Raw genomic sequence first — 13497 nt, 5'->3', positions numbered from 1 at the left:
TCAACGGAAGAGAGATGAGGCGTTATGTCAATTCCACAGTGAGGAATAATTCAACCGAATATTTATTTGAAGTAGGATAGAGTCCAGCAATAGGCCCCTGTGTTCTTAAGACTTTTGAAATGTCATGTTTTAATATTGCAGTCAGCGGAAGAAAATGAATAAATGGTGATAGAATAGCTGCCTAAGTATTTGGGGGGTAAATAGCAGATCCCCATGTTTCATCTTAAATAAACATATATCCTTAAATGTGAAAAAAGACCACATAAAGGTATTAGAAGAAAATAAAAGCAATATTTCTATAATCTTCTGGTGGGAAAGAGCCTTCAGAGCCTGATGCCACAAGCAGAGCCTTTGATATATTCCACCATCTTGTCTGTGACACCAGCTTAGCACTGATTCATGCCAAGCATAAGATGAAGAGTTTTCCATATATTGTCTGATTTAAAGCCCACAGTCCTGTGAGGATGATATTACTATCCCTCCCTCATAGATGAAGGAGATCAGTGTAAGGCCCCAGCGGCCAAACCCAAAGCAGAAGGCAGTTTCACCCGACTGCAAAGCTGGTGCTCCCTACTGCACTCTTTTGTCTTGTCTCCTTAGAGACAAAAACACTGGAAATATTCGAAACACTGAAATTCAATGAAAGCCAGTATTTCTTTACCATAAAGAGTTTTTGTTTGTTTGTTTCGAAGTGGTGGGGTTTGGCCATGCTGTGCAGCTTGCAGGATCTTAGTCCCTTGACAAGGGATTGAACCTCGGGCCACAGCAGTGAAAGAGCCACGCCCTAACCAGTGGACCACCAGGGAACTCCCAAGAGTTTTATAAGTCAACAAGAAGCAGACAAACAGTCCAGGGGAAAAGGGGGCAAGGGCTGTGAAGAGTAGGAGGTGTGTTGACAGTCTGCCACCATATCTGCCTGTCGTCTCCTCATGGCTCATGTGGGGTGGGTTTTGTTAGCCAGGCCTTTGTCACCTCGTGACGTAAAAACCATCTCTAATATTTTCTTCAAGTACTTTTATAATCTGTCCAGAATTTGTTGTATTTGTTTGTTCGTGTGGTTGAGGTAGGGGATCTAACTTTTTCCCCCTACATGAAGATCTGATTCTTTTCAAATCTTTCACTGAATGGTTTATTCTTTCTTCCCTGGTCTAATATGCTATCTTCATCTGGATGCTGTTCTGTGATCCAGTTATCTTGTCCTGTACCAGTACTGATATCACACTGCTTAATTCCAGTTGCTCTATAACATATTTTATATCTGGTAGGGCAAGGTCCTACTCTTTGACCTTCTTTTGCATACATCTCATAACGATTCTTACATATATTCTCTACCAAATGTCAGCTGGCCAGGTTTTATTTAAAAATTATTTTGGTTATAAAATGGATTGCATTGAATTTTTAGTTTCATTTGAAGAGAACTGACCTCTTTACAACATTCTAGGAGGATGGTATCTCATGCCATGTAAGTACTTCTTAACGTCCTTCAAAAAAGTTTTAATATTTTCATCACATAGGTCTTACAAATTTGTGGCTAAATTTATTCCTAGGTGCTTTACGCATTTTTATTGATATAGTAAACGGGAGGTTCCTTCTGTTTTTTAGTTAGTTAGTTGTGTTCTATGGGAAAGCTATTGAGGCTAATATGTTGATCTCTTGATTTTGTATGGAGCCATCTTACTCATGTTACTTCCAATAAAATTTCAGTTGATTCTTTTGGTCTTTTTGGGTCCCTTGTTTCATATGCAGATATGTTTGTCTCTTCTTTCCAATACTTCGTTTTTCTTATCGTACTGATTAAGACCTCCTCCACAATGCTCAATAGTAGCAGTAATGATTGGGCATCCTACTCTTGTTCTTGACTTTAGAACAATGCTTAGGTTTCTGCCAGATACTTTTATTTTCTTTTCCTACTTCTGAGAGTTTTTATTAGGAATTATCTGTTGAACGTTATCTAAAACAGTCAATAAAATATATCGCCAGCTGCATGCAACACCCTAAGTTAGGTACTGTGGAAGAGTCAAAGGATTCTTAAACAGGGTAGAATTCCTTTCCTTGAAAGAGTTATCATCTTACTGGATAGATAAGATTTAAAGTCAAAAGGAATGAATAAGGATTTGGAAATAGTTGTAATGGATAATCATGATCCTGTTTTCTTTCAAAACAGATTTCTTCTCCTAGAATTGCAAAAGAGGAAGATAGAAAAAGAAGCAGAAGGTAAATATTGGTCTTTGAAAGCAGAATTTTACAACTAGAGGAGAACTTAGAACTCATCTATTTCAGTTTCCTCAGCAAAGGCAGGAAGAAGGCTTGATTACCCTAATGGTTTACCCTAGTTTATTTCTCAGCAGAATTAGCTCCGCAGCCCAAGCTGAGTTAGAACAGGACTGGCACACATTCATCTGCTCTCACTAGTCCTTTAAGGAAAGAGGGTGGACGGGGGAGAGGTTTTGGTTGTACCTGTCCCTGCTGGGCGGATGCCTGGCTCCCAGGCATCAGGCCAGGCCAGAGGCCTTCTAGGAGGCTCTGGGGTAGGGAGGGCCACATGGTTGGGGATTTAGGGGCTGGCCTCACTCAAAGCTGACAAAAGGTAGAACATATGAGTCCCTTCTGGAAAGTGGCAAGAAAACTTCCCTTCTCATCCTACTGTTTTTCAGGCCCCTACTCTCTATTCCCTTTATCCAAACCTCATAGAATTTTAACCGGGAGAAACTTTAGACAGTAGTTTGTCTCTTCCTTTTGTAATAAGGAACTGGAGAAAGAGAAAGGGAAACTATCTTGCCCCATGGTCATACTGCTAGTGATTACCAAGAAGAAGATGGTCCCTTTCCACTGAGGACTTCTCCACTGATCACACACTGTGCTTGGGCTGTGAGCTACGTTTTAGGTCACAGTTGAGTAGACACATACTATATGGACATAAGTAGTTTCTGAAACAAACTTATTGTGCACTGTGATTTTTTCCTCTTCTATTTGTATTCAAAAAGAGTATTTTGTGCTTCCCTGCTGGTCGTGGCCTTTAAACGGATTCCACAATTCACTGACACCTGAGTGACAGCCTGCAGAGTGAAAGTCCGAGAGCTATAGATGACTTTGCTCGTTGGGTTCAGGTGTTTACTTGGTGTGATTCAACGTATAGGATAGAGCAGCCAGGAAAATAAAATCACCTTCTCCCCACACCCACACCCGCAGCAAATGCTGCATGTGCGACTAAGTCCGAAGCGGACTGGTGTGAAGCGCGTCTAAGGGAGTAACGAGTTTCTGCCCAGTGCCGTTGTGCAAGTGTTTTCACTGCACGAGGGCAGTTGGCCAAGGGCAAAGAAAGGTGAACGGGGCTGAAAATCCTGCCTATGCTCCATGCTAAGCCACATACAAATGTCTCTCCAGAGACACTTGGGGTCCATTTTGGACAGACACAGAGAACTTCTGGAAGGCCAGCATGCATGCAATGATTTTCATGATCCCGGGTCTGTGGTGATTTTGCTCATTGTGACTATGGACTGAGGTCCCCATTTAGTCCTAATGAAAGCAGAGATAACACATTGTGAGAGAGATGAAAAGTGACATGCAACACTAACAGTGTGTGTTTTCCTCCAAGGGGCTTTTTTGGATTTCTGCTGCGTAAGAGAAGCTCAGGGGAAAGTGAGAGTCAGCTAGATGTGAGGAGGATAAAGTACTGTGGCCAGAGAAAGCAGGGGAGATGCAGAATTAATATTTCCCTTTCTGTGTTCTAGGAGGGCTTTTTCGGGAGAAAGCGGCCACTTTGGCTTAGGGGTATGTATAGGCCTCTCAGCGCCACACGCAAGGAACACATGACCCAAAAGCTACACGACAGGGAGTCTTCTGCTGAGGATGAGATATTTCTGCATCCCAGCAGGAGGCCCAAACTCGTCATCCAGAGCTCACTGAGGAGGCTGAATCTTTACTTCATCAAGAGGCCCCTGCTCAGCATCCACAGACCCCTGAGGACGTTGAATCTTTTTCACCCCAGGCAGAGGCCCAGGCTCAGCATGCAGAGCCCACTGTGGAGGTAGAACCACCTCCACTTCCGCAGGAGGCTCCATCTCAGCCTTCAGAGGCCCCTGAGGAACTAGAAACTTCAAGTCCTCAGGAGGCCCTCGCCCGGCCTTTGGAGACACTTAAGGAGGTTGTAGTTTGACCATGTGTTCATCATGGGGTAAATGAAGCTCAGCAGTCACACTTGTACAAGGTCACTGTTAAATCTCTGGCTCTGGCACTTCCCATAAATCCACAGGTCACTAAAGAGGTTGAACCTCCTCCAGTCCAGCAGAAGACCCCACCTCAGCCTCCAGAGCTCCTTAAGGAAGTTGTAGCTCAGTCTCCATTGTATCCCGAGGTGACAGTTCCAGCACAGAGCAGGATCATGCTGAGCATCCAACATCCCCCAGGATCAAGAGCAGTGGTTCTCAACCAGGGTGAGTTTGCACACAGGTGACACTTGGTAGTGTCTGGCGACAGTTTTGCTTGTCAGAACTGCATACGCTACTGGCATCTAGTGGACAGAGACCAGAGATGCTACTAAACATCCAACAGTGTACAGGGGAGCCTCCCACAGCAAAGAATTATCCAGCCCAAACTGTCAATAGTGCTGCCTAGCTAGAGAAATAAAGATCACTTAACACAAGTATTTAATGAGCATTTAGTATTTTGTATCTAATGCACCACATATATAATCATGAAAGTATAAATCATAATATCTCCCACAGTGAGATTTCTTTAGTGTATGGAAGGAGTAGTGATGTTACGTTTCATCATATATAAATGAGAATTATTGCCAATGGATAAATGTTCTGAAAGAATATCTGTTTTTCTAATTCTTTTGCTCGTGTCTTTTTTTGTAGAAATCTTGGTTGCAATTTACTCACAGAATTGAGCTTTGGAACGTTTCAGGCCTGGCATGGAATGCAGTTTTTACACAAGTTGTAAGTGAAATAGAAGATGAATACATGTAAACAACTGTGTGTAAAAGCAATCATGCAGTTATTGGTTAGCTGGGTGTAAGTAAGCCCAGTATGAATTCTGGAAAGTATGTCTTGAGAGCCATTTATTTTTTTTTTTCAAATGAGGAAACTAAGGTACAAAGAGGCCAAGAGACTTGTTTAACTCATATATATGAAAGGCTCTGCTTTCCATAGTACTGATCTTTGGCATGGTCAATTAAAGGCACCAAACAAAAACACTCAGATTAGCATTGTCATGGAATCCCACGGATGCCTCTCCAATATGAGAATGGTCCAGGAAGTTCCACTTTTGAATTTCACTTTGATTCCTTTTCATGTGCAAAGTTCCTAACTGCTTAAAATGTATGCAACACAGAGCTGCAGAGAACTAAGTTGAGCAGGGTGTGGTTCAGTGGGTGTGGGTGCTTCCCCAACCATCATTAGCTCTTTTAAATGGTAAAGCAGAAAGAATTCCTGAACACCCACCACAGGGCTCTCCCCAGCCACCCAGAACATTATTTTTCAAAAAAGCATATATTGCTGAAGTGAATTATCGGTGGCCAATAGGAACCTTTGAGGTATGGAAAAAGACGTTGTTTGTGTTCAGCTGTAGTGTGAAAAATATAAAGAAAAGACTTTGCTGTGGCCTAATTCAATATGTTTTCTTTGCTGACTACTCTTCAATAAGAAGTGTGGGTTTTCCACCCCTTCAGCTCAAAACTGCTCTGATTTCTCATGGCACAAGGAAATGATAGTGGGTACGTTCAGTGGCCCGAAGGCGATTTTAGACTCAAGGGAAAGAGCTCTTCTACACCTGGCTTTGGAAAAGACTCTCTTACCTGTCTTGTGGTTCAGAAATCCAGCTTCACACAGTTCCCACATTTTGGCTTAATGAAGGTGTTGAGGCTGTGTCTGGAGCTGGGTTAACAATTCCTGCAGATGCCTATCTTTAGCGGCCTCCTTCCTTTCCCTTGTTGGTTTGCTGACGCCTACCTTGGGGAGAGAGCACCGAGGGTCGGTTTTTCTTCTGTTAGCACACCGGAGAGCAGGCTCGTGAGGTCTCTTCCCCAGGAGGTTTTAGTAGCGTCAGTACAACGTCTGAAACTCACCACCTTTCCTAAACATCCCAGAACACCAAGAGTTCCTTATAAGAATCAGAGTTTCACTATAGTTATGTAGGCAACACAGGACAATACATTGTGGAAATAAATAAATAAATCACAGTTTAAAAATTAATGAATTCATTCCAAAACATTCACTGAGTGCCTTGCCCACTGTCTGTGAACACTCTACTAAGTGCTGGGGATACAAAGACGCATAGGGCAGGGACTTTGTCCCCAAGAAGCTTTCATACTGGAAGGAGAAATATGGATGTTGATGGGAAAACATATATGAGAGCCATTCTCGCATCTATGCAGCAGGGTAACAAGGTGAGGGAGGGGGGTGATGAAGTAGAAAACGGGTGGTAGGTTAGAAAAGATTTGTAATGGAAGAGGCACCAACTTGTTCCTTTGGAATTTGTGCTCCTCTTAAATGACAGAAAAAGGTAGTGAAAGAATCAGAACTGTCTGGTGTTGTAAATAAATTAGTACTGTACTCCGAAGACTCATTCACAGTTACTTTCAAAAGATTGTCACAGTATAGTAAGTCTTTGTTTTGGACTAAGTCTTTCTAATAGACAAAGCTAATTTGCTTTAGGAAACATTTGCCATGGTGAGATATAAACTTTATTGCATCTCTTACCAAAGGCAAGCCACCAAGGGAAGATGCCACCCTCGAGTTAAATCATTTTACTACCTATAATGACATATTACTGGGGTGTTTATAAGTTGCTTGCATTAAATAAGTTTGGAAAAGGGCCCCAGCTGAGGTGGATTTATCCTGAATTCAATGAACCTTAGGCTTCAGGGCTCCTCACTTGCATAGGTCCCTTCCAAGGTCTTGAGAGGGGTCCTAGCGATTTTTCTATTTATAACTTTGCCTGTTTTTATTAGCTAGGATTTCCCAAAGTAGATGAGGTTCAGGCCCCACAAATCCTTGATTCATCACCGGGTGTCAGTAGGTTTCTTGAATGAAGCCTCTATGTTATTGAGAAATATCAGGTGAAGTGGTTAGCAGTGTGGTAGTCTATTTTAAATCCGAAATCTACCTCAAAGATGAGCCAGGAGCTTATTAATAAAGTACCACTTTTTGAATGGTGGTAGTCATCATATCTCTTTCAGATAAAATCAGGAATGAAATATACTATGGAAAACCGGCAGTGGTTGATAATCCTAAATGTTAAGTATGCTTTTTTTCTCTGACTCTAAAGTGTTTCTCCTTCATTCACCTATGCAGGTCCAGACTGATGGCTTATGTTTAAAAATTCTTTTAGTCACTTCATTGGATCTAACAATACAAGCTCCATGATTTTAGAAACTGAAGGACTCTACAATGTAGAAAGGCTATATAACTTAAGCAGACAGAGCACATTCACATGCTGGCTTGTCCGTGGTACATCAATATTGTACCAAGAACATAAGCACGAAGAGAGAATAAGAGGAAAATCAAAGCCTTATCCCTATTGAATTATTTACCCCATTGTTGAGAATATCAGTGCGGGAGGTGTGTCCACCCTATGAAGGCAAATTGAGCTGCGGTCACAGAGCCGCCCTAATGCTCCCCCAGTCAGCTAGCATTGGTTTCCTTTACATAGCTATGTACACACAAAAGCTTACACACTTGAGGGTGTTGTCCTCACTTTTTGCTATGTACTAGAATCCTGGCAGCTTCTCAGATTTAGAAAGGCATAAACACTAAAAGCAAAAATAACTTGGGTCTGCCCTTTGGGGTGATTCAGGGTGGCTGTTTTATTTGTAATAGTTCAAAATTTTGAGATTGTCACACCTAGCAACTACTACACTTTTCTTCTCCCCACTGCATCTTATTCTTCCCACCTGTAGTATTTTCTCCCATTCTATATGTTTATTCACTTTCTTGATAGTGTCCTTTGAAGCACAAACTTTTTAGTTTTTATAAAATCCAATTCATCTATTTTTCCTTTGGTTGTTTGTGCTTCTGGTATCTTATCTAAGAAACTGTTGTCTAAGGCAAGGTCATAAAGATTTACTCCTGTGTTTTCTTCTAAGAGTTTTATAGCCTTAGCTCTTACATTTGGATATTTGATCCATTGGGAGTTAATTTTCATATACGGTGTGAAGCTTCATTATTTTGTGTGTGGATGTACAGTTGTCCCAGCATCATTTGAAAAGACTGTTCTTTCCACGTTGAATTGTTTTGGCACCCTTGTTGAAAATCAATAGACCATAAGTATGAGGGGTTATTGCTATCTTGTCAATTCTGTTCCATTGATTTACATGTCTGTTCTTATTCCAGTACCACACTGTGATTGCAGTAGCTTTGAACTGAGTTTTGAAACCAGGATGTGTGAGTCCTCCCACTTTGTTCTTTACCGACATTGTTTTGGTTATTCTGTTTCCTTGAATTGCCATAGGAATTTTAGAAACAGCTTGGCAATTTCTGGAAAGAAGTCAGCTGGGATTTTGATAGGAATTGCAATGGAACCATAGGTCGATTTGGGAAGTAGTGAAAGTTTCATAAGATTATCTTCCAGTCCATGAATCCAGCAGGTCTTTATACTTATTTAGATCTTCTTCAATTTCTTTCAACAGTTTTGTACTTTTCAGTGTGAATCTTGCACTTACTTGGTAAAATTTTCCCCTAAGTATTATATTTGTTTTGATGCTGTTCCACATGGAATTGTTTTCTAAATTCCATTTTTCGATTACTCATTGCTGGTGTGTAGAAATGATATTGATCTTATATCCTACAACCTTGCTGAACTCACTTATTAATGCTAACAGTTATTCTCCTAGATGCCCAGGAATATGTCTTGTGGTCTTCCAGTTTCCCAGGAATACATTGGAATATTTCAAAGTGTCTGTGGACATCTCATTCCTCAGCTTTTCTTTTAAAGCTTTGCGGTTGGGTTGTTTTTTGCCCCAAACTGTTATCCATTGCCTCATGCCACCGCCATGTTAAAATATTTGCTTGAAAATGTTTTCCAGAAATGCCACCTGAGCAGAGGCTTTTCTCACTAGACAGCCCTCAGTCAGGTCAAAGGCAAGCCTTTCAAGTGAGGTCTTCCAGGGGACCACCAGACATGTAAAACAATGACAGTTCTTTGGGAATGAGGCTTTGAAGGACCTCTCAGTCCATGCTGCTCGTTCTGGTACCAGGGATGTGGGCTGTTTTTCAAGGCTACCACTGGCATGGAGACCAAAGGTCGAGGGCAAGTTAAAGCAACACAGATCTCATTGTTCTTACAGAAATTAATTTGTTTTCCTTGAATAAATTGCTCCCCCATTTACTGCCAGCATGTTGGTTAAATTTCCAGAGTTCAGAAGAAGTTGATTCTGACCATTTTTGCCAGTTTTGTTGTTGTTGTTATTGTTGCTTCTATGCAGGGATGAATTTTCAGATGTCCTTCCTCCATCATTTTTACTGATTTTCCTGCAATTTTTAAAAAAAATCTATAAAGTCTCAATGGCCATAGGTTAATTAAATATTTATCACAATAGATGATTAAGGAAAAAATAAATAAAAAGAGAAATAAATAAATAAATAAATAAAAAGAGAAAATATAATTCTCATAGAGGCTTTCCCAGATGGGTAGATGAAGTTTGAAAAGGTATTTCTATATTTAGTGCTGTCAAAATTAAGGTTAAAGTAACAGATGTTTCAAAAAAAAAAAAACCCTTTTTTTTTCATTCAGGTTAAACACAGGCTTTAGAGTCAGAACTGAGTTCAAATTCCAGCTCTGCTTCTTACGAGCTTGATGACTTAAGACAAGTTATGTAACTCCTCTGTGCCTCAGTTTCCTCATTTGTACAATTGTGTAATATATATATCACATAAGGTTACTGTGAGGATGAAATGTTAAATGCTGATCACATATGCATGGCAACCCAAAAGATATTAGTTTTGATAATTATCTTTATAATATTCTGCAAAAGTACACTAATAATTCTTGAGTAGAGTTAACCTTAAGTCAGATATTCTCTTCTTTCTTCCTGTTTCTTTTCTGTTCTTCTTTCCCCCTTATTTGTTTTAAAGAACTAAGGGGGAAAAAAAGGAAGAAAGAAAGAACTATGAAGAAAATCTATTCCAACATTTTGGAATAAAATTTTGTTCCCCAAAATTAATTTGTTTATTTTATTGATATATAAACAAAATGTTATTTATTTATTCAGCAAACATTTATTAAATGCCTAGTAAATACTAGGCACTATGTCAGGCACAGGAATAATAATGACAATAAAGTGTGGTCCCTGCTCTCAAGTTGCTGACAATCTAGGAGAGTGACAAGTAAACAGTTGATTACATACACAGTAACAAAGGCTATGGCACAAGAATACACACGGGACTATGTGATGAGAGTATGGCTTTCACCAGTTCCTCTTGGATTTCTCTCTTCTTTGGCTCCAGAACCAAGGAATTAGCCTTATTTTTCTCTTTAGCTGGGTAGTTTAAATCATGAAATTTTTCAAAATTTGTAGAGATGAAAGAAAAACACCTTGAATTATGGAGGACACTAGAAATAGTACTTTTTTTACAGAGCAAGGGCTTCCTACCAGCATAGTCACTTCGAGGGTTTTTAACGTGAAAAGTACTTTGGCATATTTTTTCTTTGCTAGCCACTTTTTTTCTATTTTATTGTTTGTTTGTTTGTTTCTCTTCTCCACTTTGTCATCTAGAGACCTGGGTAGTTCCCAGTGAAAGAGTGTTTTACAGATTCTAACGGTGATTTATAGGTAAAGACAGAAAATAATTTTTTTAACCTTCAAGTTCCATACCAAAAAAAATGAATATAAACTTTCATGGAAGTAATTGAAAATGCAGATAATTTTAATTCCATTCCATTTTTCAGAATTCTCAATCGTAATCCTTTGCCAACAGTTGAAGATTCTTGTCTTTTTAAAGTGCCAGCATTAAACTCTTTGTAAGTATTGTAAGAGTTTCATGGCTCATGAGATAATTTCTGCTCCTTTTTACTTTCGTCAAAAATTGAGTACTTTGGCTAAAGAGTCATAATTTAGATTTTAACTGGGTTATTGAAAATAAGAGTTATTGGCAAAGAAAAGGATTAAGAAAGAATATATATGGGTAAGAGAGCCAGCAGAGGATGAGAACAGTGTTGAAGAACACATATAGCTATGGAACATGAAGATGCATATAGGAATAGTATTTATCCAAGAAAGCAAAAAGGAATAAGGGGTATATTATTTTTTTTAAAAAAAAAAGAGTGATCAAAAGAGGTAGATGCAATTGAAAATGAGAAGTGAGGATCATAGAAAATGATTGTACTGTTCAGCACCAAGGTCATTAATTTGATGATGCAAATTTAAATTTCTTCCAAAAGAGCTCTTTGGAATTATCATCTATGGCAAGTAAGAAGCCAAAGTGGAAGTAATCACATGTTAAGTATCTTCTTCAGTTTAGAAATTTTGTCTTTGGGTTTTATATCATGCATGTTTGGGCTTCTCCTTCAGAGACATGGGAACAGCACAAGTGTCACTTACCGCAATTGAAAGCATCCTCATGCTGACCCTTGAACTGGAAACACTGTAAGTTGATTTTTCTTACATGATTTTCACTCAATTGTATTTTTAGGTTTGTTTGATTATCTTCTTAAGTCAGGTTTATTTATGTATAATTTTCATTTAACAAAATGCACTCTTTTTAAATATACAGTGTGATGTGTTTTGACAAACGTATAGTTCTGTAGCCACCACCACATTTGAGGTAAAGAAAACTTCTGCACTCCCAAAAGACCCCCCATGTCCCTCTGTAGTCAATCCATCCTCCTGTCACTACCAGCCCCTGGCAACCACCAATCTGATTTTTGTCCGTATAATGTTGCCTTTTCCAGAATATTTGATAAGTGAAATCATGTGGTATGTAGCTTTCTGTTTTTGGCTTCTTTCACTTAGCCAGTCTCTTTGGAGATTCATCTGTTTTGTTGCACCTGTCAGTAGCTCATTCCTTTTGAGCGCTGAGCAGTATTCTAGTTGTGTGGATACACAGTTTGTTTACGCATTCATTGTTCGATGCACATTTGAGTTTCTTCTTGTTTTTTGGCTATTATGAACAAAGCCTCTGAAAACACTCACATGTGTGTGTGAACATATGTCTTGTGTGAGCATATGTTTTCATTTCTTTAGGGTAAAATACCTCAGGGTGGGATTGCTTCATCATATGCTAAGTGCCTATTGAACTTTTTAAGAAACTGCTGAACCGTTTTCTAAAGTGCCTGTGCCATGTTGCTTTCCCACAAGCAGTCTATGAGAGTTGCAGTTGCTCTACATCTTCACCTGATCCTTATATGTGTTTTTTAAAAACATTTTAGCCTTTCTAGTAGGTGTGTAGATGAATCTCGTGGTTTTTTGCCACATTTTGCATTTCTGTAATAGCTGATGATGTTGAGTGTCTATTCATGTGCAAATATCCTTTTAAATGAAGTGTCTGTTCAAATCCATTTTTTAATTGGATATTTATATTGAGAATTAAGAGTGCTTTATATAAAAAGCAACGGAAAAAGTCCTTGCTCTCAGATATGTGTTTAGTAAATATCTTCTCCCAGATTGTGACTTATCTTCATTATATTAAAGTGTCTCTGAAAACTAGAAGTGTTAAATTTTTGATGAACTCTAATTTAGCAATTTTTCTTAATTTTTCATATTTATTTAATTTATTTATTTGGTTGTGCTGGGTCTTAGTTGCAGCAGATGGGCCCCTTAGTTGCGGCTCATGGGCTTCTTAGATCTGGCATGCGAACTCATAGTTGAGGCATGCATGTGGGACCTAGATCCCTGACCAGGGATCGAACCCGGGCCCCCAGCATTGGGAACTTGGAGTCTTAACCACCAGGGAAGTCCCTTAGCAATTTTTCTTAAATGGTTTCTGCTTTTTTGTGTCTTAATCTAAGAAATCTTTCTCTGAGACCCCACTGTCTAACCCCAAATCACAAAGGTTTTCTCCTACGTTTTCTTCCAGACGTTGTATAGCTACATTTAGGTCTCTGATTCATTTTGAGTTAATTTTCATATACGTTGTGAGGGAAGGGTCAAGTTTTATTTTTTTGCGGTTTAAAAAACTATTTCTGTAGGACCCTATTGTGACAGTTTATTACACAACCTACTGCACCTTAAATTGTGCCATCCCCCCTCCAATATGGCAAGCTAATAGAAACTTTCTGTTACGCCAAGGCTAGTTGAGGGGATTGCGTGAGATTAGTATGCGGAAACGGCCCTGCATTTAGCAGTCTGTTCCAACCGTCTTTGTCAGGTCACCTGGCAAATGACTGTCTTCACTGTGCCGTCACGCATTGGTCACTGCTCTAGCCTCATCTTCCTCAGTGTCCCACACCATCTGCCACAATTGCGATCCCTCTCTTGTCAGCTACATGCCCTCCTCTCTGGATATTAAAAACTATTTCCCTGTGTAACGACGATACTGTTAATACACAGTATTGAAGAAA

At 39.5% G+C, this 13497-nt stretch overlaps 1 pseudogene; it reads left to right on the top strand.

Moving 5' to 3' along the window:
- The window catches only part of LOC132479140 (leucine-rich repeat-containing protein 37A3-like), a 51536-nt pseudogene that overhangs the window by 21373 nt on the left and 16666 nt on the right, over nucleotides 1-13497 (top strand).

The sequence above is a fragment of the Mesoplodon densirostris genome, chromosome 18, assembly GCF_025265405.1.
Source record: "Mesoplodon densirostris isolate mMesDen1 chromosome 18, mMesDen1 primary haplotype, whole genome shotgun sequence".
NCBI classification, from domain to species: domain Eukaryota; kingdom Metazoa; phylum Chordata; class Mammalia; order Artiodactyla; family Ziphiidae; genus Mesoplodon; species Mesoplodon densirostris.
The sequence above is the reverse complement of the archived record's forward strand: the minus strand, read 5'-3'. Positions and strand labels throughout refer to the sequence as shown.